At 37.6% G+C, this 26,946-nt stretch overlaps 1 pseudogene; it reads right to left on the reverse strand.

The window, feature by feature from the left end:
- Positions 1-2,231: 2,231 nt before the first annotated feature.
- Positions 2,232-23,356, reverse strand: LOC102468791 (heat shock cognate 71 kDa protein-like; annotated as a pseudogene).
- Positions 23,357-26,946: the final 3,590 nt, after the last annotated feature.

Consider the following 26,946-nt stretch of genomic DNA (forward strand, 5'->3'; position numbering starts at 1 on the left):
GAGAGCAAGACATTTAGGAGTTCTAACTGTGCAACCTATAGTTAGATGACAATGTCTTTTTTGAGATAGACATCAGTTTCAGTTAAAAAGAAAATTGGGAGAATCAAGAATACCAACAGGTGGCGTAGTGGATAAGGTGCTAGACTCCCACATGGAGGACTGTGGTTTGAGTCTCAGATCCAGTGGCTTGAAACTCAGCTAGGTGTATGTGCATGTGTGAAAATTGGAAGAATCAAGAATACCAACAGGTGGCATAGTGGATAAGGTCCCACATGGAGGACTGTGGTTTGAGTCTCAGATCCAGTGGCTTGAAACTCAGCTAGGTGTATGTGCATGTGTGACCAAAATCCCTAAAGGAGAAGGGACTGTGGTGCGGCTATCCCCTCTGGGGGGGTTATTTCTCACTTTCCCTTTCTCTGTCTCTATAGGAAAACAAACAAGCAAACAAAACACCCTCAAAAAGAAAAAAAAAAAAAAACATCAAGAATACAACGTCCAGCGCATCTTAAACTTCACTGCAGTGAAATTCTGGTTTCCCAAGTGCTCACTGGATCCCATTCTACTGTTACAAGTATTCTCCAAAGGCTAAAGTAATAGATGTCTCTTCAGTCATTATTTAAATATGCTTCGTTGAACTTTTAATCATTACCTTATTTTTTTGATGATTGGTTTGGTGGATCATTTTCACACTCGAGTATAAACTTAAATAATTTTCTAACTCCTAAATTCTGTAATAAAAATTAATAAATGCTGAATATAATATTTGTAATATATATAAAACATCTGAGATTACAACATCAGGGGTTCCTCCTGCTCAAGAAAATATCTACTTCAACTTGTATGTCACCATTTTATCTTATGTCTCCTTTCTGATGATGAAACAACCATTATCATCAAAACAAAACATTTTCAATCTTCTCCAATTTTTTCTCTTTCTTCCCCTCTCCTGTCCCATAATTCTATCTGAATTGTTTAAGTCATAAATAGTGGCAATGCATCCTCTGTTGTTCTTTTGTTGATCAATCTGTATCGTTGTTTCATCACTGATCTTGAAATTTATTCAGGCTTTAGTTTATCACTTGAATAACATGCCTCTGGGGTTTATTTGCTTATGGGAACAATTTAAACAAGAGAAAGAAAAATATTTATTCAGAAGAGGTTAGAGCAATGACTTCAGTTTTCAAGAGGGGATAAGAAATAGGATATAAGTGGAGAAGTCAATTCCGCCATGAGATAGTAAAATTAACTCACATTAATAGGGGAGAAGTTAGAGCATCTGTCAATATATGCAGACAAATAGGTAAATGTGTCTGTGGAAACTTGTGCAAGTTCTTTTCCAATTTCTTTTCTTTTTCTCAGTGAAAGAGTAAGGAAGCTTGCCAGTTGACCATGAAAGCAGGGGAAGGGTTAGAAAACAATGGAGCAAATGTTAGATTTTATAGAAGGTAGAAGAAAGAATAAAATAGCCATGTAAGACAATGAAAAGACGAATGGACTACAGGTATCTGAAAATAATCTTGTATGTGTTTTGCAGTCACATTCAACTTCATGAAGATAAGCATTGTGAGTTGGGGCTTTATCAAGATTAACCAAGCATGTACTAAGATGCAAGAGAAAGACTAGGGAGCTGAAGTTGTGTGTAACTTTAAGAATAGATTATATAATGTACATATCAGTATATAACTCTCAATACAAATTCTTTCTTTCTTTTTTTTTTTTTTTTGAGAGATGTTTGCTATAGGGCATGCGCACTCACCAGAGACAGAGAGAGAGAGAGAAACAGAAAGCGAGACGGGGGGGGGGGGCGGGGGAGGATGGCTATGCTACAATCCCTTCTTCATGATTCTCCTCTTGAGATTTTGTACACACATGTACATGCACCTGGTGTGAGTTTGGGACTTGAAACATGGTCAGCTACATGAGAGTCCAGCAACATAACCATTACGTCATCTGTTGGTCCCAATACAAATTGCTTCAGTCATAAGTTTCTGTCTCTCCTCCACTCTAAAGCTCTATGAGGATAAAAACTCTGTTTTATTCATATTTGTATCCTCACCACTCCATAGCTTCTGCCAATACAGTATGTGTTAATTGAACAAATGTCTGAAATTACCTCATTTGTCTTTAATCGTAAGTCTCTTGGTTAACCTTTTTTTATTATTATTCCCAGTATTCATTATCCCATTGTCAAAATCACTTAGCAGTGAAAGAAGATGCTGTGTCTTCAGTTATCAAAACCGTATTTCAATAGAGGGAAGAACATGCTCTAAAAGGCGCAAAAACTTCTGCTCTTCTACCATTGTTGTGAATTTGGTCACTTTTATCTACAAGGGAGGATAGGAAATACAATATTTTATATGAACATTGCCAACTGTTAACTCAAAAACTGGGAAGGGTCTAGATTTCACCATTATGCCATCTGCTGGGCCCTGCAATTAAATATTTCTATATTTTTTATTAATAGATAATAATTTCACATAGTATAGTGGTTATCATATTCACCTAACACACTAGAATTTGAATTAAAATTTCTGATTTTCTTATTATATTGTATCATCATATATAAATTTTACTATTTTATTTTATTTATTTATTTTTTAATTTTATCTATTTATTTACCTTTTTTATATACATTCAATCACATTATTTAGCATACAAGGTACTATTTTAAAAGTATTGCTTTTCATGATGAAGTTCTCATAAATAAGTTGTCCAAGTTTTCTGGACCTCAGTGTCTTCATTGATGCAGTGCCAGATTTCTTTACATAACAACTGAGATTGTGTCCAGTTTTAATAACTTATAATAAAATAAAAGTTAAACATATCGGGGCCAGCAGTTGGCGTAATAGCTATGTCACCGGACTCCCATGTAGTCGACCGCGTTTCAAGTCCCAGACCTGGTGGTTGAAACTCACGCCGGGCGTGTGTGTGTGCGTGCCCAAGATCCCGAGAGGAGAACGGAGGAGAAGGGATTGCGGAGTGGCCATCCCCCCAGGTGGTGATTTCTCGCTTTCTGTCTCTCTGTCTCTCTCTGTCTTTCTGACGAGTCCATGCACCCTATAGCAAAAACCTCTCCAAAAAAATTTTTTTAAAAAATGTATATATACACTCACTCTCCAACAGTGTAGCTGTCTCTGATTTCACCTCCAGTCATTTTTCTTTGAAAAACTAGCCTTATTTTTTCAACTGGGAGACCAATAAGCCTGTGTTAATTTGCATAGCTGATATAGCCTCTAATCAATGTCGGCCAAACAATCTATGACAACTTATTAACATAGAAACCAGGAAATTAATTACCATAATCTAATTCTGGAAATGGCCTTTAACTAATTCGGTCAATACTTTCTATTTATGATGGAATTAATTGCTTGAAAACTAATTAATGAGAAGATCCAGCAGGTAGCAATTAAAATCAAAGCAAAAAAGTTTTAAGTCTTTTGAAAATTAGGGAAGTACATGGAAGATCATGCTGAAAAATAGCCAAAGACTACAGTGATTCTTTAAATGTAGCATTTACTGAGCTGGCCCACTATTCTGGGTTGTGTATCATAATTAACAAAATATCCAGCGATAGTAAATTGGTACTGTAAATTATGTAATAGCTGCATACTTAATCTCTTTCATTCCATACTCTGGAAGTCACGGTTATATACCTACTAATCCATAATTCAGCAGCAAAATTAAAACAGCTTAATGATTTTACAGGGCTTCAAATCATTAACATTCTTTGGAAATAAGCCAACATTGGACATTAATTATTTTAAAGCATCCTTTACTGCCAATCTTGGGGATGATTCTTGTGTTGGTCAATTTAATTGATCAGAGAGAATTAAATTTATTACTGACCCAGCAACTAAGTTGGTCAAACCACCAGAAGTTGGCCATCCTATTAACGTATTAATAAGTATTCTCACACTTTTGCTGATTTAGAAATATGATTAAATAATAAGTCTGGCCACGGTCAGCAATAGCATCTCTGAAATCTCTACAACCGAAGGGTTTAGAGACTGCAATCCCTTTGGAAAAAAGGATGAAGGATTTTCCTTATGGCTTCATTTGTTAAGAAGCACATATTACTTCTACAAGGATGCTATTTAATGAAATAGGTCAATGAGGCTGATGAAGAATTTATAATCATTTTCACTCATTTCTCCCATCTCCCACACACCTAGATCAATTCTACCGAATAAGACTTACAGTCTTGCTTTCATTTTAGGGACTAAAATGCATGTATCCACAATACATGTTCCCTTTTTCCTTCTGAGTTCTTCAAAATATGCACGTATATTTGTGGCATTATTTCATAATATTTCCTTTAGGTATTGGGGCAAAGGAGATGGAAAATAATGGTATAGAGTTGAGGTGGGGCAGAGCAGAGGTGGTGATGGAAGCCTGGAAATTCAGGGGAATTAACTAGACAGGCTTAAATGAGGGCAGACCAGCCAGAAGACTTAATGATAAGCTTCGAAGACTCCCTGAAAGATTTTCCAATCTAAAAATTCTCTCTTAATTTCTCATTTACTCAAAGTGCACTACAACTAAAATAGATAGATAGATAGATAATAGATAGGAGGCAAAATAAAGTCATTTTTGATTAGAATATTCAATATAATTATTTATCTGATGCTTTATTGAAATGATTAAAATCGGAATTGGTTATCTGTTGCTGCCTATTAAATTATTTCAATTTTTGTGAGTTATATATTTAAAAAAACACTTACTATCTCAGTTTCTTTGAGTCAGGAATTTGGGAGAGCTTTGCTGAGTGGTGCTGGCTCAGGATTTCTCTAGGTTACAGTCCAGACGTCAGGGGGGCTGAGGGTCAGTGAAGGCTTGATTGATCCCGAGAGATTCGTTCCCAAACTGTCTGGTCCACATGAGAGTTGGCAAGAAGTCTCTGCTCCTTGTCATCTGAGCCTCTCCGTAGGGCTTCTCGAGTTTTCTTCACAACACGGGCACTGGATTCTTTCAGAACGCAAGCTCTCAAAAGGACAGGAGAAGACTATAACACAAATGAAATTTTAGTTTAAGAGGAATTAGGTTTAAAATGTCTTTATTCTAAAATAGTTAATATGTATTTATTTCTTCCATGACTGAGAGAGACAGAGAGACAAAGAGATAGCAAGAACACCCCCCAACAGAGTTTCAATTCTATTATCTATCCTTTCTCTTAGGCCAGATTCAGATCATAAGCAAGCATGTACTCAGGAAGGTCTCTGGTCTTGAACTGGGAACCTTCCTATGTGGCATTGCCTCTCACAGGTTGCATTTTACTGCTGCACCACCACCTGGCCCCATCGTTTTCTAAATTTTGATCATTAGCACCACACTGTCACTCAAGACCGAAATAGGCATTTACCAAGGAAAGGGGTCATCTGTGCTCAAAGAAGTTTGAAAAAAAAAGTTCATTTAGTCAGTAAATAAATTTAAACAACATCTAATCTGCAATTCTCATACATTGGCAATGTCCCAAAGAGGAATATATGTTATTATTAACTGACCTATGTCAGTTTGGCCATTTGAAAATCTTCACAGTTCTTTTGGTAAAATTCAGTTATTGGCAAAAGTAGTAAGCAGACACACATTCCTTTCTTATTGCCTTAAAATCAAAAGAAACATTAAGAGGAAAGCATGTTTTAGACAAAATTTTCTCAGACATACAGATATTTACTTGCAAACTGACCTAAGGGCCATCAGTATTTCAGCAACCTTCAAAGCAGATGTCTCAACTAAGACCTTCCGGAGTTGGAGGACAAAGTACTGAGACTCTTTCTTTAACTTGTGCTCTATTTTCAAAGGCTGGTGGACCTTGGAAGACTCTTACATATGGATGAAAATTTGTTATCAGTATATCTTGTGCTAATTGGCAAATCTCCATTGGAGTGTGAATTCTTGAGCATTAGATGTCAGTGTGGACTCACTACTTTTAGGATGGATTAAAATAAATTTGTATGCACATATGTAGATGATACTGTTTCTATTAAAATATATCACCACAAGGAAAACAAATAACATTTTTCCCCCATTTTACCATTTCATTCTTTTTCCCTCAGAGCATGTGGAAAACTAATATTTTAAGAAATAATATTTTAAAAATCTTGTGTTAGCCAGGAAAATAATCAGAAGTTAGTCTAGGTAAGCTGGAGAAATTTGACTCCTGGAGATGATAAAATTATAATGGGAAATGGCTAATGACAGACGGTAACAAGAAACCTTTGCCTGCATTGTATTCTCCCTGAGCTATAAGAATCAATGAAGGGTGGGCTGGCAGATGGTATGGTAGTTAAGGCACTGGACTCCCACATGGCCAACTGCGGTTCAAGTCTCAAACCTGGCTGCTCTCTTTTTCACTTTCCTGCTCTCTCTGGTCAAATTTTAAGAATAACAATAAATAAAATTAAGTAAATAATTCAGAGAAATTGCATTTCCCACTTACAATACAGTGCTTATAAGGTGCAACGTTATTTTTCCCTGTGCAAATGTTCTATATTCAAGTATTGAGAATGCTCGATAATTCACTATAGCAGCTGAACTTTAAGACTGACATAGAATTTGCTTCAAATTGAGGTCCTTTGATGTTTTACTGTGTGGAACAATGCTACATAATCTATACTCAAGTCCTGAAGAAGCACCACTGGATGAAGGAGCATCCCTGCCAGAAAAGCCCCCCAAGGTATACCCCCAAGCATCCCTTCCCCTCCCTCTGCATGCCTCCTGCACTCTGGTACAGCTTGGTGATAATGGGGCTTCAGAGTTTCTCCAGATCCTTCTGCTGATACTCAAACTCTTCCTTCTCTGCAATCTGGTTCTTAAGAAGCCAGTTGATGATGTCATTACATTTGTCAAGAATCTTCTGTTGGTCTTCATCATTGATCTTGCCTTGAAGTTTCTCATCATCAACAGTTAACTTTCATGCTGAAGGTATAAGATTCTTGGAAGACACCTTGTCCCTCTGCTTCTCATCTTCTGCCTGTACTTCTCAGCCTTAGGGACCCTACACTCAATGTCTTCCTTGAACAAATGACCCTTATCATTAGTGAGAGTAATCTTATTTTCTTTTACTATACTCTTATCCACAGCAGAGACACTGAGGATGCCACTGGCATCAATATCAAAAGTGACTTCAATCCGAGGAACACTACAGGGTACAGGAGTTCAGTCTTGCCCAGTAGGTTGCTATCCTTGATCATGGTATGCTCACCTTCATAAACCTGAATAAGCATACCAGGCTGGTTGTTAGAGTAGACAGTAAGGGTCTTTGTCTGCTTGGTAGGAATGGTGGTATTATACTTGATGAGGGTGGTCATGACTCCACCAGCAGTTTCAATGCCAAAGGAAAGAGGAGTGACATCCAAAATCAGCAAATCCTGAATATTGTCAGATTTGTCTCCTCATAAGGAGACAATTCTGAAACCCCATCATCAGCAAGCTGTATCAGATGCAGGTGGCTGCCTGGACACTTGCATGACAAGCAACAGCCTCATCAGGGTTGATGCTCTTATTCAGTTCCTTTCCATTGAAGAAGTCTTGTAGCAGCTTCCGAATCTTGGGGGTACAACTAGAGCACCCACCAGGACAATATCATGGATCTGTGACTTGTCTAGCTTGGCATCCTGAAGAGCATTCTCTACCAGGCCTGGGTATGCCATGGAACAGGTCTGCATTCATTTTTTCAAATCAGTCGTGAGTAATAGAGGTATAGAAGTTGATTCCTTCATAGAGGGAATCAATCTCAATATTGGCCTACATGCTGGAGAAGAGAGTACTGTTCTGGGTGCTGGAAGAGAGAGTATACTTAGCATGTTCACAAGCAGTACAAAGGCTCCAGACAATGTCTCTTGTTCTCACTGATGTCCTTCTTATGCTTGTACTTAAACTCAGCATGATATGGTTGACCACTTGATTGTCAAAGTCTCCTTCACCAAAGTGTGTATCTTCAGGTGTAGGTTTGCCCTCAGAATCTCCATCCTCAGTAGTGAGGATGCACACATCTCCCAAGCCAAATATCAGCACGTTTCTTTCAGCTCTAACCTTTTTGCCTAAACCATATGCAATGGCAGCAACTATTGGCTCATCAAGATCTTAAGAAAATTGAGACCAGCAATGATACCGGCATCATCGGTAGCCTGACATGGAGAGTCATTAAAATAAGTTGGCACGGTAACCACGGCATAGGTCACAGTCTTCCCAAGGTAAGCTTCTGTGACTTCCTTCATCTTGGTCAAAACCGTAAATGACACCTCCTCTGAGTAGAAACTTCTTGTCTCTCCTTTGAATTCTACTTGCCCCTTGGGCCTCACTGCATCATGCACCACCATGAAGGGCCAGTGCTTCATATCAGACTGGACAACAGCATCATCAAGTCTGCATCCAATCAGATGCTTGGTATCAAAAATTGTGTTGGTGGGGTTCATTGCAACCCGATTTTTTTGCAGCATCTATGATCAATTGTTTGGTATCAGTAAAGGCAACATAGCTTGGAGTGGCTTGGTTACCCTGATCATTGGCAATTTTCTCTATTTTTCTGTGCTGGAAGACACCCATGCAAGAGTAAGTGGTACAAATGCCAATGCCACCTGTAGGTCCATTAGACAGGGTTCCTTCTGTGTGGGCCAGCTTCACACCAGCCTCAGCAGCTGCCACCACATTCAATGAGACCCCCACAGCTGCCCTTTTTACTAATATATTCAGTGCTAACCTAATTCTTGGCACAAAATTAGCACTTGATAAATATTAAATGGAAGAACAGAAAGAAAGAAAGAAAGAAAGAAAGAAAGAAAGAAAGAAAGAAAAAGAAAGAAAGAGAGAGAGAGAGAGAAAGAAAGAGAGAGAGAGAAAAAGAAAACAGGAAACAGGAAACAAAGAACAAGAGGATGGAGGAAGGATGGAAAGAGGGAGAAAAGGAGGGAGGGAGGAAGGCTCAAAGCAAAGAGTGTACCAAAGTTCAACAGGAAAGAAACACTTTAGTGAAGGATCTTGAAATAGCAAAAAAGGCTGGAACTCAGTGTGAGATTCACTTTACTAAAACAAAGGGCTAAGGAGGTTTGAAGAGCTGGGCTGGGAAAAATCAAAGGCCACTTACGTTTGCTAATTGACTTTACCCAAAGGAAAAGTAAACTTTCTCTTATCTTCACAGCAGGAGTTAAGTTTTGTAACTTCAGAGCAAGAAGACTTCTGAAGTAGAGCTATCCTCTCTAAAAGACAGAGATAAAGAGCCATTACCGTATTCCTTAATGATTAGATTTCAAAGGGATAGCTCCTGAGTCCTTGAGAAAGATATTCTAGGGTTGTAAACAGAGAAGTCTTTAAACATCCACATCTCAAAGGAGCAGAGAAGCAATTTACAATGACAGGTTTTCTAAAGTAAATACTCTAAAACAAAGGGTGAGTTAGGGCATCAGGTCAGGAAGAAACCGGTCTAAAGTTTAGTTAACCCAGGGGAAATTTGAGGCAAGGGTTAAGACTGGGCCATTCCAGCACAATATGGAACTCCCTGATGAGGACAGCCTGTGCTCCTCACTAGCCTGAATGAATTTCCCAGAGCTCATCCGCAGCTGGAAGTTGTCCCTCCAAACATCCTGCTTCCCTCTCTCCTGTTGCAATGAGTACTGAAGGTGCTCCCTCCAACTCTCTTCCACCCCCTCCTGCTGTTTTTCCCCCTAATATATTTTTTGCACATTTAATGTTGTGTTCTCAGGACACTTGAATTGACACAGAAGAAAAGGATTGGGGCAGGAGGAAGAAGAAAGGAAGAGAAAGACATCAACAGAAGGGGGGGTAGGAGAAAAGGAACAGCCAGAAGAAAGAAAGAAATAGAAGCAAGTGCACACAAGAGAAAGGGGGAAGGAAACAAAAAGGCAATGAGGCCATACACACTGCACAAACTCACCTGCCTTGGTTGCAGTGCTAAAATTTGGAAGCAGGACTTTTGCTTTGTCTCTGAGTGTGAATATTAGTAGAGATGATCAAAGAAACACCATCTATAGGAAGCCATTTTGCTTTCTTGTTAATGGTCCTCCAGATGTCTCTTTACAGCAGTCTCGTGGATAATAAAGGTTTGACACAGTGAGTAGCTCGCCTGTACTAAAAGAAGAAATGGCTACTTTCATGGACCCTTTGTGATGGCCCAACCCAATGCCACATAAAGGAATCCATGAGGGAGTTCTCTCCTTCCTCATTTCATTCTCTCAACGTTATTTGGACTCTGAGAAAGAATAAAAAATTCCATCTCCAAGTATAAGGTCCACCTTACTTTTCAACTCTGTAATCAGTAGGGAAGCATGAACATTCTTCATGGGAACACCTCATTGCCACATGGATGTTGCCTGATATCCCTGGCAAAAGCCAATGCAAAACAAGAGTGCTTTGACCAAGAATGGTTATTTAGGCAAATACAGGCAATTTGTAGGACACTAGCATTGGACCAGAGAGTTTGTTCAAGCCTTGTATGTTATTTTCACATTTTCTCTACACACAGAGACCCAAAGATATATATATATCCTTTTGGGGAAAATGTGGCTATATAAATAATCACTTGTAAACAAATTAAATGACAAGATTTGCTCTTCTCTAAAGTACCAAAAGAAAAGTCATATTTTACGATAATTCAATCAAAATCAATATCTAGATCATATTAAATAAATATTATTTCATCTATCATTGCATAGACACAGCTTTACCAAAGGGGTCACCTAATTTATATTATTCAACAAGACATTGTTCCCTTTCTTTTTAATCATAGTTTCATAATATTCTCCGAAAATAATAGAAATGTTTGGAATTTTTGTTTTTTCTTGTAACTTAAAACTGTTGCTGAATTTTTTTTTAAACATAAAATTGCCTGTTCTAAAAATGCAAGGATATGTACTGTTAGAGGCCAGAAACACTGCTAGCAACATTTTTTATTCTCTCTCTTATTTTTTAATATTTTTTTAACATTCAATCACTATACATCATTATAGTATCTTTAAAATAACATTTCCTGAAGGTCAGCAGGTAGTGTGGTGGTTAAGTTGCTGGATTCCCCTGGGCAACCATGGTTTGAATTCCAGACTCAGTGGCTTGAAAATCACTCTGAGCATATGCATGTGAATCCTCAGGATCCTGAGAGGAGAATGGAGGAAAAGTGACGAATATGGGCATCTCCCCCGGAGGATGGTTTCTCACTTTTCCTTTCTCTCTCTCTGTCTGTCTCTGTATCTTTCTGGTGAACGCACGTACTCTATGGCAAAAACCGAAAAAATAAAATAACGTTTCCCAGATTTTAGAAATAGTTTAACTGAATGAGAACTCAGGGTCTGAAACCATGAGAAGACAAACTCAAATTGTACATAATCAACCATAGTATAACTTAATAAGAAACAGCAACAGCATTAGTCACTGTGCAGGCTGGCAAAGCCCTGGAATCTTTGTAGTCTGAGAACATGACACTACAAAAACATAAAAGAAAAAAAAAATCAATGTACTTAGAGCCAAACACTGTACAAGAAACCACAAATGTTCAGCACAGAATAGTAAAATTCCTAGAATATAATAATGGAAGAAGAGAACATGAGGAACAAAGTTTGTAAAGTATTCAAGACATAAGATGAAAAATGGAAATTTATTTATTCATTCAACAAATATTTATTGAGCTTATTATGTCCCAGCTAATATTCTAGGGAGTTATCATCTATCTGTGAGCAAAAGAGGATAGTGAATCTTACTGTCAGGGAGCTTCCATTGAGGAAGTAGGCCAGGGAAGAAAACAATTTTAAGAAAGATAAGTCTTCAAAGGATAAAGAGCTTGAGATCGGCCTTTATGGCAATAAAATGGGTCTTCAAAAATTGTGTACTATGGAAAAAAATTATGCATGGGTTTCAGTTTTTTTCCACCAAAATAAACTCATACTTTAATTCCATTTTTTTCATATATTGAACTTTTTGAAGCCCCCTCATACATTGGTCAGCGTTCTCCAGAGAAACAGAGCCAACAGGATAAATACACACATAGAAGAAATTTATTATAGAAATTATTTAACATACTCATTCTCAAACTGCAAAAACAGCTGAAAGACAGGATTATTTCTGCATAGCTTCACTGTATCTTATAATCTTCTGTTCCAACATTTTACTTGTAGAGTCACATCCAAGTGTCTCTTTGCTGATCATGGACAGTCTATCATTCAGAGCAGGAAGATAACAAGCAGGGATACTTCTGATACTGTGTCAGCTTGGAAGGTAATTAAATTTGCTTGCTCTAGGTTGCAATAATTGTTTGAAGAAGTGAAGCTCTGTCACAAATCACCTTGGCAGCTACGAGTGACATGGGCTGTGAACTGGATATTATATAAACTCATCCATCAGTCATTGTGATGTCAGTCAAGGAACACTTTTAAGAGAAATGTGTGGTCCAGCCATGTAGTGTAGTAGCTGGGCTCTAGGTAGAGGAAGCCAGATCCCACATAGCCAGTGAGGGTTTCAATCCAGCCTCCCCTTCCCCTGCCACTGGCTTGAAAAACATGTGGGTGTGTATTTGCGTGCCCAAGATCCTGTTGGGATAGAGAACTATAGGAGAAAAGATTGTGTGCCTATTGTGAGAATGTATCTCTCTCATGAGAGAGAGAGAGAGAAAGAGAGAGAGAGATGTGTTTCAGGAGGGGTGACATTGAGTCCTGCCTGTGCTTGTTGCTCTATCATTGTTATTGTATTGTTTTCTTTCTCTTTCTTTCTTTCTTTCTTTCTTTCTTTCTTTCTTTCTTTCTTTCTTTCTTTCTTTCTTTCTTTTTTTGTAGAGGTTTTTGCCATAGGGTACGTACACTCTCTAGAAAGACAGAGAGAGACAGAGAGACAGATTCCTCTCGGGATCTTAGGCACACACGCACACGCGCCTGGCGTGAGTATAAGTCACCGGGTCTGGGACTCGAATTGTAGTCGACTGCATGGGAGTTCAGTGACATAGCCATTATGCTAACTGCTGGTCCCTGTTATTGTTTTCTAATTTATGCATAAGTTTGTCACCTTTGTCCTTTATCTCCCTTTCCTGGTCCTTTCTCACCTAAATTAGACTAATCTGGGTTCTAGTTCCAATGCCACAATATGTTAACTACAGTTTCTTGAGCCATTAGCCTTACCCTTCCCAGCCTCAATTCTTTCATCTATATAATGAACATAATGATACCATCTATCTAGTATGGTTTTATTTTATGAGAACTAACTCATAGAATAAAAATAACTTGTTTACAGTGTGCTTAGTCTGTCATTCACTCAGTAAAGATTTATTGGGCATAACAATGTCCAATACTGCATGGAGTAAGTGTTTAATAAGTAGTCATTTCTTTCATACCATGGTATATTTTAATATAGAGAGGAACTATAATAAGAATTTAAAAGAAGCAAAAATGAGCAGAACAGTGTCTCTAACTCACCTTCAAAATCAGTAGCATCTTATCTATCCAAATCTAGTCTTCTTTCTCTAAATATAAATATACTAAGCAAGGAAAAGTTTGAAAAAGATGCCCAAATATCTACAGCAAGTATCAGAGATTTCACTAAACACTAGCTCAGTACTAATTCTTTTGGACTTAAACACAGTGCTGTGTAATATTATTTTTTTAAATAGACAATTCTGAATTAAATTGCTCAAATAACTTTTTGAAAGCCATGCCAGTGTTGGAGTTGTGTGAGAAAAAAAAAATCCTCACAAAAATATGTCAATCTGAAATACAGACAAGTCTTCCACAGCCTGATAAATTATTCTGATTACAAACTCCAACAGTTCCCAGTGGATCTGTGAGTCATTAAAAATAATAAGATAAATACCTGATCAGTCACTGGAGTATGTTCTTCAATCATGTTTGATTCTGCAGGTTTCAGTTTATAAAGGAACTGCCCCCGTTTTTTAGAAGAAAGAAATTTTGCCAAACTTGGACACCTATGTGTCTTTATTATAACTGATATCTCTGCAAGTTACAAAATCACTTTGTGTATATTTTAAAGGAATCGCTTCATCCTTCTTATCTCTCTTTTTGTTTTGTTTTGCTTTGTTTTGTTTTCCCTCCAAAAACGTTATCATGTACAGGAAAATATTTTTTATCTTATTATCCCCTTCATAATATGGGCATGGTGAATTGCTAATCTGATGCATCTGCAATACATTACAGAAGAGAAATTTAATGGACACAGGTCAACCAAATCCCTTGGGATGAAAACCTGTCAAAAAGCTATGGGTTTGTTTCAGAGACAAACAACAGACAGCACATAGTTTACCACTGTGCTAGACGGGGATTGTGTGCATGGTGACTTCCAGCTGTAGGTCTAGGGCTCAGGAGAAATTCAGAGAAAGCTGGCCGGAAAGTACTGCAGCAGTTAGGCGGAAGGAACTGATAATGCCAACGTACAACAATAATATTGTTGGCTACCATTTAGTGCATTCTTACTAATTTCTAAGAAATGTATTGCATATTTTGCAAGGACTTCATTTTTACACCAAACCACTTATCTTGAATTAATGTTTTTTACAGCTGAGAAGATCGTGGCTTCTCGTGCTCACAAAGCAAACAGGTGATGGCATTTCAATTTGGACCTAACCCCTAAATGCATATTCTCCCTCTCTGTTTTCTTTTCTCTTCTTTTTCTTTCTCCTTTCTCTTTTCTTTACTTTTCCTTTCTTTTTTCTTCTTTTTCTTTTCTTTTTTCTCTTTTCTTTACTCTTTTCTTTTTTCTTTTTTCTTTTCTCTTATTTTTTTCTTTTCTTTTCTCTTTTCCTTTCCTTTCCTTTACTTGTCTCTTCTCTCTTTCTTTCTTTCTTTTTCTTTTTCTTTTTTTTTTTTGCCAGCAAGAGACAAAAGAGGGAAATAAGAAATCAACCCCACCTCTGGGAGGGGTGGCCACACTGCAATTTCTTCTCCTCCATTCTTCTCTTGGGATTTAGGCATACAGACAAATATACCCTGCCTGAAACCACGGGGTCTGGGACTCAAACTGTGGTTGGCTATTTGGGAATCCAGCACCTTAATCATCATGCCACCTGTTGGCCTTACAATGCCCATGTTCTTAATGACTATGTTGTAAGTCTTGGGAAGCTAAATTTTCTCCTGAAATCTGTCTCTTGTTTTCCATTCAACTTGGACATTCAGTAGCCTAGAACTACACAAGCCATGTAGGGTGGAGTGTGTAGTAAACTAAAATTAAATACATTTTTTTCAAGGAAAACTCTGCTCTTATCTAGAGCCAATCTAGTTATAACAACGTGGGTACTCCTTTAGTAGAAAGTTTACTCAACATTTAATTTCATGTCAGAGTTGGATAAGCTGAGAGAGCTGAGATGTCTGTGGTATTGGTTATCATTTCTGCTGTTAATCATTGGTCCTCTTCAGTTAGGACATGAACAAAATTAGTTTTATTACTCTTAAATTGATATGTGCAGTGTGCTGCAGGAGTAATTTTCAACATTACCTCATACCTTTTAAAAACAAGCTATGGGGACCGATAGATGGTGTAATGATAACGTTACTGGACTCCCAAGACCCGGTGACTTAAAACTCACACTGGGCATGTCTATGTGTGTGTGTGTGTGTGTGTGTGTGTGTGTGTGTGCGCGCGCCCAAGATCCCAAGAAGAGAATGGAGAAGGGATTGTGGCATGGCCATCCCCTCTTGGGGGTGATTTCCCATTTTCTGTCTCTCTGGAGAGTGCACATGCCTTATAACAAAAATCACTCTCAAGAAATAAAATAAAATAAAATAAAACACAAGCTATTCATTCCTAAACTGCTGATCCCTGGGGGGCATTGTTCCAATAACCTTTTCTTAAACTATCAGTGACTTCACTATTCTTCAATCCGAGCTGCATCATAAATTTGATGTTTATTCTTGTCTTCAAATTTCAGCAGAAATTATATTGCTCTATGGAGCTCTTTTCAAACTATTATAATATCCATCCTCCTAGTGCCTCAGACTATGAGGTCATCGGGAAAGTTGTGACATGATTTTCTGTTTTTCTGTGCAAAAATGTGCCATGACTTTCCTGATGAAAGTAATTTGTTATGTTATAACAAATTACTAAATGTTTATTTTGGTGCCAAAAAAAAAAGAAATCAATGTATACATCTTCGTCATATGCATTTTGAAGACCCTTGGGACTTTTTCTGAATTTACTCGATGTATAGTATTCCAATACCCTCTCTATACGTCTTTTCACAGCAATCTAATATTGATTTTCTCATTTTATTTTCACAGTAATCCTGAGAAGCATGGCAGATAGATAGTAATCACTGCCTCTCATTCTAGAAAGGCAATGATTGATGTCTACAGGTAAGCTGACTGGTGAGTTCACCAGCTGTTCAATCAGGATTAGTACACAAGATTGTTCACTTAAAAAACGGGGACTGAGTCCCGAGTGAGCATCCTGTTGGCTATGCTGAGTAGGAATCATTTCCGCAGTTTCTCCTTTAGAAGTGTTGTTCAGGCTCTTCTTGTACCTACCCATGGGCCAAGATCTTATAATTTCAAAAGTGAGCTGTTCCATTTGTTGGACCATTTTAATTTTACAAAATACTGTGATTTGAAATATATTTCTTAAATCTTTGAGACTAGAAAAGAAAAGGTTTTCATCTTTTCTCACAATACCCTTTCAAATATTAAAAGGTTAGCCTGTCTTTTATTAAATCTTTTCATGTCCATGGTAAGTTATTTCAATCTTTGGCCCAATGGTATGATAACTAAATCCCTCATATTAATTATTCCTATTAAAGACAGTCAAAGTAGGTGGGATGTGTACACATACGTCCCAACTGACTTAATACAGTCTGACCTAAACATCAATCCAGGCTTTCTACGTTTTTATAAAAATGGCCTATATTAATTGCACATATTGGACCCACAGGTGGCAATGTGTTTAAAGAACTGGACTTCCACATGGCTGACCATGGTTGGAGTCCCAGATCTAGCTTGCTTTCTCCCTTTCTCTTCCTCTCTCTCTCTCTCTCTCTCTCTCTCTCTCTCGTACATGTGCCCTATAGGAAGTTAAAATAATAATAATAAATCAAAATTAAATAAATAATTATTTTAAAATAATCATGCATCTATATGGAGTAGTGTGATTTTTTTTCAGTACAATGGTACAATTATCATTCTACTTTTATTAAGACTGCTTTAGGGTTAGTCTGAATAACACTAATAGAACATTCTTCTACTGAGATTGAACATTCTACATTTATTAAGGCTGCTTGAGGGTTAGTCTTAGTAACATTAATATAACATTCTCTGTTGAAATTGTATCTTCATTTCCATATAAGCTTTTCTCACATCAGGTTACCCCATTCTAGCTAATGTTTTCTGTTGTTATTGTCATTAGTTTATTTTATATATGTGCCTAAATACGCAGCATTAGTTCTTCTTCAGTGACATCAAATCAATTATAGACCAGCATTCCAGGCTCGGAATGGCTGAGTTTGAACTCTTGGCTGTAATTATAAAGACCAAAGTGTAGGGCAGATTCATCCACTCCAAGACAATCAGAACCAGCACTTTCCTAACCTCATACTCCCAAACAAGCAATCCATGTCCAAATAAATCTTTGTGGATCTTATTAAAAAGCACCCATTGTCATTGCATTGTAGTCCAGGACCCTACTGAGAGCTGTTGAGATTTTTAGAGGCCAGTTAATCATCTTCCTCTTAGAATTCAAAATCATTTGAGTAATAGCAAATTCAGAGACAAGTTTTGATGCTTATAAAATTAATTGACCACTGAAATTTAAAGGACAGGCCAAAATTGACTTTGCCTCTAGTGCCCCTCCCTGCTACACCCTCATAGGAATGTGTCGAATGCTAATTAATGGGAATTAGATGTGGAGAGAACAGATTCAGCTTGAAGCTAAGTCACTTAGAAACAGAGCCAATAGAGGCAAGAAAGGCACAGTTCCATTGGACAGAGCTCATTTATCAGATCTCAAACCACTTTCCATGGAGAGGACCCCTACAAGGGCAGGGATAGAAATATGCCTCTAACATGTTCTATGCTGGGATATGGAACGGAAGGAACAAAATAACATTATCTTCCCTAAAAAAAAATGTCCAGAGCAGGGTGTTTACTCTGCCAAGCAAGCTGCTTGCCATCTCTTGCATGAGATTTGTTCATTTCTCCCTCTAATCCTTTGCAAATACCACTACTTGATTAGAGTCATTCGTTTTCTCAACAACAAAAAAAAATTCCCTGTCTCTGTTTACTTATAGAGACTGCATTATTGATTCACTGAATGCTGAACCACCTAAAATTTACAGCATTAGTCTAAACTTTGTTTCAAAGGCAGATACATCAAATTCAAATAGCGGCTCACCATCAGGTAACATAAGGTTCAGAGGTTTGCTGGTGACCGATGTTCACTCCACATGCAGGAAATCCAGGTTTAGAGGTAGCTCCAATTCAATGTGCATGAAAAAATTTAACACTCCATCAAAGCTTCAATGTAGACATCAATCAGCATATAAACTTCAAAATACATCTAAGCAGTGATAGATTACTTTAAACATTTAAGAAATAGGTACCAGTAGATGGTGTAATGGTTAGGTCACTGGACTCTCACATAGTCAACTGTGGTTTGAGTCCCAGACCTAGTTGCTTAAACCTCACACCGTGTGCCACACCAGGTGCATGTGTGTGTGTGCCCAAAATCCCAAGAAGAGAATGGAGGAATGGAGGAGAAGGGATTGCAGCATGTTCATCCCCCCTGGGGAGTGATTTCTTGCTTTCTCTCTCTCTGTATCGCTGGTGAGCACACATGCCCTATAACAAAAATCTCTCTCTTTCTAAAAAAGAAGAAGAAGAAAGAAGAAAGGAAGAAAAGAAAGAAAAAGAAAAAATTAAGACCTTGAGTGTGTGTGCATGTCCAAAATCCCAATAGGAGAATGGAGAAGAAGGGACTGTTGCATGGCCATTCCCCCCTGGGGGGTGATTTCTCACTTTCTGTCTCTTTCTCTCTAGTGAGTTCATCAGTCCTATGGTGAAAACTCTCTCTAAAAATTGTTTAAAAAGAAATGAAATTCTAGGTAGATGTTTCTTATTGATTACATTAAACTTTAAAAATGTATGGTTTTTAAAATAATTGAACTCTGTGTTTTAGTAGTCTGAAAAGTGGAAAATCCTCTCAATTGTAAACCAGCTTGATTCCATATCTTGGTTATTGTGACTAAGGCTGCAGTGGACACAGGAGTGCAAATGTCTCTATAATGTCTATGCGAGATGATTTCATTTTCTTTGTATGTATATCCATTCATGAGACTGTTGGATAACTGATGCTTCTATTTTTAGTTTTTTGAGGAGGCACTACCCTGTCTTCCATAGTGATTATATAATAATCCACATTCCCACCCACAGTGTATGTGGTTCTCCTTTTCTCACCCTCCTCACCAACACTCATTATCTACTGACAGGTCCGAGGTAACAGTTCATTGTAGTTTTATTTTCCATTTATTTCCCTAATGATTAGTGATGTTAACCCTTTTTTAACTTCCTTCATATAGTACTTGGCCATTTGTATGTCTTTTTAGAAATGTCTAGTCGTGACCTTTGCCAACCTGTGTTTTCCTAATGATGTATATACTTGAAAATTGGTAAGAGTTGACCTTAAATATCTTCACTACAAAAAAATACCTGATAAGTATATGAGGCGATGGATATTTTAATTAGCTTGATTTAATTATTTCACAATATATACATATATGGAAACATCATGGTATGTACCATAAATATTTTTATTTTCCAAATAGAGCCTTTCATAAAACTGAAAAAAAAAAAAGGTGTACCAGAGTCAGCAAATATTCCCTTCAAAAGACTAGGTAGTAAATATTTTAGGCTTAATGCTTCATGTAGTCCCTTTCAATACTACAATGCTCTGTCATTTGAATCTGTTTATCTTAAGATACCTCTTCTCTAAATCTCCTTGACAAGGTAATAAGCAGGTAAAGTGGGGAGAAAGTTAATCATAGTTTTGAGTTTTTGTTTTTTTGTTTTTTTTTTATTTTTTGAGAAATTTTTTGCTTCAGGGCACATGCACTTGCCAGAGAGACAGAGAAACAGAAAATGAGAAATCACCCCCACCCTAGGAGGGAGAGCCTCACACAATCCCTTCGCCTCCTTTCTCCTCTTAGGATCTTGGGCACACATGTACACATGCCTGGAGTGAGTTTCAAGCCACCAGGTCCAGAACCCAAACTGCGATCCAATATATGGGAGTCCAGCACCTCAACCTGTATGGAAGTTAATAATATATTAATTACTATTGATAACATAATTCTGTTGTATAATTACATCATACTATACTGAATATATTAATATTAGTTAATACACTAATTATCGACATATTAATATTACTATTATTCACAAGACATGCCTAAAGACATATGCATACTCTGTTAGATCTTGGGATATCAGTTTAGAACTAATGATTAGAAAGAAACTTCACTGGAAAATAGGAATGCTACCTTATATTTGAAGGTAAAAGTAAAAATGTTTAGTATTTTAGCTAACAACATTTTTTCTCTGTAATCTGTATTTTCTCACTGTAATCTGCATTAAATACTGGATTTGTTTTCATCTCAGTTGTTTCATCAAAGAAATGTGTAGGGGAGGGAGGAACAGTGATGTGGAGGAAGCTTTTATTTATGTCTCCATTTGCCCTAGATGTTTGTCCTAGGTAATAAACAATATTATATATTGTTTTCAAGCATTGAAAGCTTGGTGACAAGAGAAAGTTATTATACCAAGAAATTTACCAGCATGATCAGGAATAATTTCCTCTGCAATGATTGAAAAGGGATAAATTAGGTCAGCCAGAAAAGTGAGCTATTTACAGAGATTCTGCCAACTGAGACTTTGTTTGTCTTTTCTTGTTTAATTTGCCAAAGGGTGTGTGCACTCACCGGAGACAGACCAAGAGAGAGGGAAAATGAGAAAGAAACCCCCATGGAGCATGGTCATACCACAATCCCTTCTGCCCTTCCACTCCAATTCTCGACCTCCTTGTGGGATTTTGGGCCCCCACACACATGTGCCTGGCATATTTTCCAAGTCATTGAGTCTAGGAATCCCATTGGATGATTGGTCATGTGGGACCCAGCTCCTTTAATCACCTGGCCACAGGTTGGTCTGAAACTAACTGTTGAAGAATGAGAAGGTGGGGAAGATGCCTTGCTTAGGTGAGCTCTTGCAGGCAGGTTGACAGCCTAGCACATGAGAGCTCTGAAAGTGGTACCTAGAGAGCACTTGTGTGGATGGACAATGGTTTGAAGAACTTCTAAAGGAAGGTTAGTGTTTCTCACATGTGACTCACTTGCAAGGAACGTAAAAAAATCACAAAGATTACTTACTAAAATGCAGATGATTGCTTCATACTCCAGAGGAGTCAATTAAAATCTCTAGCATTGCAGCCTAGAAATCTTTCTTTTCAGTCATCTCTCCATGAGTTCTATACGTGTTAAAGCTTGAAAAGCACGTAAGTACTGGCACCTGCTATAGCATTTGATATTTCCCTGGACCAGCCTGGTGACTCAGTTGGGGGCAAACTGAACTGCAGTGCTTCAAGCCACATGGCTGATCATGGATTCTAATTCCCATGTTGGTTTGAAAATGTGCCAAGTATCATGCATGCTCAAGGTCCTGACAACCTGGACAGCTGGGGAAGGACATCATGGTGTGATGAGATTGTGTCAAGAACTCTCTCTCGCTCGCTCTCTTATATCCGTATCATGCATTAAAATAAAATAAATGTTTACAAAAAGGAAACTTTTTAGTGCCCTATCCTCCACTGCAGGTTTAAAATAATGACCCATTGGGTCTTGGGAAGGTTTTGGGCTTATTTGAAAAGCAGTATCTCCAAGTTTATTGGCACAAAAGCAAAGATCTTTTATTAGCTTGGAGTTGTTGAACTTGGCAGATCAAAAACTCCCCTGAATTATGTATTTTTTTTTTAATTACCAGAGGGTCCATGTGCTCATCAGAGAGCAACAGAAAGACAGACAATGAGAGAGAAAGCACTCTTCAACAGAGAGTGGTCATGCTGCAATCTCTTCTTTTCCATTTCTGAATTATATTGGGCTATCAGGAAAGTCATGATGTATTTTTCTATGTTTTTCTATGTAAAAATGTTTCATGACTTTTCAGACAACCTAATATATGAAATGAATAATATTTGTGTGTTTTCTGGGGTGAGGCTCTTTAACTTTAATCAAATTTTCTAATGACTCCCTACCTTCCTCCCAAATCTAAGAATTACCATACCGAAGGAATCAAGCTCATAGAATTGCAACTGATTAATTCTATTGGATGCTTCAATTACCACAGTCAGGACAGAAGGTCATTTACTTGGGACGAGAATTAGTTCTTAAAATGTTTGCCCACCTTTTTAATCACAGGCTTTTTATTTCTTACATTATTATCAATTTCTTAAGTAAAAATATCATGCACAGTCACCCACATTCATCATCAAACTAATATCAGAAGCGGAGTTCTCAATGTTCTATCATGTCGATTCAAAATTAATATCAGGATGGGAAATTGCTAAACTTCTGAACGCAAAATGTATCCTCTAGTTCATATCCATCATGTCCCTGTCACGGTTTCTTCTTCCATAAAAACGTCTTCTATGGCTAAAAATCACACATAATATTATTCTGGCACTGTCTCACTAGAAATATTGTAGGTATCCATGCACTTTTGCTTGATGGTCTTTGCACCATGGGGTTAGCTATAACAAGAAAAGAAATGAGATTAAGTAAAAGTGAAGAAAAGAACATACAGCTTTTTAAAACTCTGTGGTCTCAGGTTGGTAATAAAACTTACTATAGGCAGGTTAATAGTATTGTGTCAGTAAAGACAGCCTCTAGGACTAAAAGAGAATTCTCTATCATACAAATCAGACAAAAGGCAAAAACTTGAGTTAATGTACATCTGGGCTAAAAACAAATAACTTACAAACGGATACTCTCAAACGGCAGAGTCAGAACTTAATAAATGTTGGCATCGCCGTACAAATAGAAAACGTAGGTAGGAAATACCTAATTCTCTTTGCATACAAAAGAGATAAGGCATTTGGCTCAATAAAACTACCTCAGAACCAAATTCTGGGCCCCTGGATATTACAGACACCATAGCTGTGATGCTAGCTTTCTGCCTGCGTTTGCCACCTCTTAGCTCCTATTTCAGTGGAAGCAATGCCCATGCTCATAAACACTCAACATCTATTCCAGAAGTACGTGAATGAAAGGTCAACTAACAAGGTAGAGATTGCAGGTACGTGAGTTAGGGTAAATGTGAGGTCTACATTTCAAAAATCTCAATGCTCTAGTACAGTCTACTTTATTTTACCTCGCAGAAGGCATGCCTTCTTATAATGATATGTTCTGTTCCCATGGGGCAATTTAAGACCCACGTCTAGTCAAAGATCTGGAATTATCTGCCTGGGAGTCCATACCTAGCTTTGCAGAAGAAGAGAGAAAATAGAGAAAAATGTGAAAGGTTTTAAGGGGCCATGCCCGGAGGTGGTGCACATTGCATTCACCCGCCTCAGTCAGATCTTCATCAGATGGTCTCACTTTCTCCAGAAAGATCGGAAAGGTGGGTTGGCTATATTCTGTGCAGGGAGAAAGAAGGAGGTTTAATGAGTAATTAGCTTGTGTTTGTATCACAGAGTTAGTCAACATTTTCCTTAGGTAGTGAGAGTGCATACCACAGACTCATAACCAATGCAAAGGTTCTTTACATACATTGTTATTTCTACAGTGGGACTTCGTTCAGACCTGTTATCCTAAGTAGTAAAATCAAAATAATTTTTTTTTCTTTTTTTGGAGAGGTTTTTGCTATAAGGCGCGTGCGCTCACCAGACAGACAGAGATAGAGAGACAGAAAGCAGGAAATCACCCCCCAGGGGAGATGGCCATGCCGCAATCCCTTCTCCTCCATTCTCCTCTCAGGATCTTGGGCACACATGCACACGTGCCCGGCGTGAGTTTAAGTCACCGGGTCCAGGACTCGAACCATGGTTGACTACATGGGAGTCCAGTGACATAGCCATTACGCTAACTGCTGGTCCCAAATCAAAATAGTCTTGATCAAGTGAAACAACTGCTAGTTTAAAAGAATAATGGTTATGACTTACTACATGTATCCTAGCATTTTTTACTGCTTGATTGACAAGCTGGTTTTTAATTGTTTCTTAGCAAGACCACCCTTAAATCTCTGAAGCTCTTTCTAAAGTTTCCTAGACCTTCATATATAAGCCATCATAACCCCTTTCCCTGCCCATAAGCATTAATTAAGTAATGAATTCTCTTACTCACACTGTTTGACAGGCACAATGTATGAACAGTGAAGTGAACTAATGTAGCTATCTGTTCCAGTCTCTTATATGTTCACCTCTTTGACCCTTTGGGAACAGTTCTTAATGAGATTATCAGCCGTACATACCAATAACGATGGGATTTAAGCAATTACCTCTCAAATCTCAGCGACTCATTAGCAAACTGCCTCTTCAGCAGTTCAATTAATTAACTGTTTAGCTAAAGAAGGTCTTCATTGCTGTACCCACTTCTATTTCCAAAGTAAGTTATACTACTATATTGCATCTTCTTTATACTACTGATTTGTAATGAGCAAGGTTTGGTGTTTTAAAAAGAGATACTAAAATGCAGTTTCTAAGTAAGGGTGAAATTTTTCCCACCTGCCTCTCACTCTGCTTTGCATCATTTCAGTTTTCCACCTTTCTCCTACATGACGTACATGTGGCGTATATATAATACACACACACACACACACACACACACACAGAGACACACACACACACACACATATATATATATATATATGCATACATATATATTAAAAGGTTATGAAGAGAAAGAGAAATGAGAAAGAGAAAGAGAAAGATAATCCTCACAAGGGTCTCCTACCACAATCACCCCATCGGCCCATGCTTTCCTACTCAGTCAGGATCATATGTGCATGGGTTTCCAAGTATGTAGAAGTTGATTTACGGATTGAACCTTGGTCTTCCAAATGACTTCCAGCATTGTAGGTCACTGTAACACTGCTACACCACCAGGGCTGGGCCTGATCATATTTTGTGTAAGAATTTTTTTAAATTTTAACATTTTAAAATTGTAACATGTTCATTTTTTAAAAATTTTAGCAGTCACGTCTTTGATTTCATTTCTTCTTACGAAAAAAGAGGAGTCTTTTGTGCAAAATCCTTTTGGTGCCATGAAAGGCAAATGAAAAGTTTATCTGTCTCAAAGATGCTTCATTCTAAAAAAATGTACTACTGTAGAGAACTTGGGGCAATTATTGTCCAAAGAGACCGACCACTACCATCGCAAGATAAAGCAGGAAGAAAGGACAATCTTCAAAATGGAAATGGGGCTCCCGGAAGCAGTGTAATGCAGAGCGTGAGAGAAGATGGAAACTCCAGAGGACCAAGCATCCACCCCAGGCTACTCTGTTCTAACTATAAAAGTACCACCGAAAGAATAAAATCTGATTTTGTGCAAACCACCGAGCATCCTTGTACATTCATAATAAACGTCCAATACAGTTTTAGTTTTGGTAAAGCGCTGTAGCTGCCCACCCTTCCAGACCCTGAGTGGTAGGTAAATAAATAGTGTTATTTCCAATGGTCATTTTCGCAGTCTATTAGCAGAAATGTAAATAGGACAAAATGTATTTCATGCATTTGACAAAAAGCAAAGTAGACAACAAGATGTTTTAGTATTTCCAGGGCAGCTTACACTTGCTAATAAGATGATCAGTTTTGATCTACTTTTTATGCATCTGCTACCCTTCTCTCACCTTCCCTAAGAAGGTACTTTGGCTGCATATTATCACAAAACCTTCTAGAAAATAGCAGTGTGAATTCAGGAAGGCAGCTGTTGATTATTCTCAGGGACAACATTGGTATTTCTGCTGGTCCCAATATGTCCTATTTTCAAATTGATTCTTAACATGCTAACTTCACAGTCAGCAGAGTGGGCACAGGAGAAGCGAGTACAATTTTGGTTCATTATGTTCCTGGAACTTGTCCATTAAATCAACACTGCTAAGGATCTACTGGACCCGATAAGAAAATTTGTGAGAAATTTAATTATAAGAAAATTTTCTCATAACATAAAACTCTTCTCCTAAGTAAATATAGTCCTCATTCCTTAAATAAAATGAAGAATTAATTACTTAGGACCAGCAGATGGTATAATGATTATATCATTACTGGACTTCCATGTAATCAACCACAGTTTGAATCCTGGACCCGGCAGCTTAAAACTCATGCCAGTTGCATGTGCAAAATTCTGAGAGGAGAATGGAGGAGAAGAGATTGCAGCATGGCCATCTCCCCTGGAGTTTAATTTCTCATTTTCTGTCTCTCCAGCAAGTGTATCTGCCCTATAATAAAAATGCCTCTGAAAAAAATAGTTAATTACTAAAAAGTTTCTTCTTCAGAGAAAAACATGTATCTAATAAATTTTCATTAAAATTTTCCTAGTATATTTCAATGAACTGTTATATCATTGCCTAGAAAGAACCTTAGCTGAAAGTAATAAATAGGTCATTGCAAGTATACTATTTAATAAAATATTGGGTCACTTATTTTCATATGCTAAACCATACATTAGCAATATAAATTTTAACCTCAAAGAAATAGTATGATTTCTATACTTATTTCATTTGCATAAAGGTGACAAAATGTAATGATTACAAATTCAATAGTTGTCATAGAATTATTTTTAATTTTTTTATTATTATTATTACTTATACATTCAATTGCTATACATCATTTAGATTGTAAAGAGACTTTACCCAGCATGATATACACCTCAGTCCAGCCTGGTTGAGAATACTATACGCATCTTCATCAACAGGTAATAAACCATATCTGTGCTCCACAAATGCCTAACCTCTCTATTCCCCCCCCCCAGATTTCCTT

Source organism: Tupaia chinensis, unplaced genomic scaffold (genome assembly GCF_000334495.1).
Source record: "Tupaia chinensis unplaced genomic scaffold, TupChi_1.0 Scaffold000582_1, whole genome shotgun sequence".
NCBI lineage: Eukaryota > Metazoa > Chordata > Mammalia > Scandentia > Tupaiidae > Tupaia > Tupaia belangeri.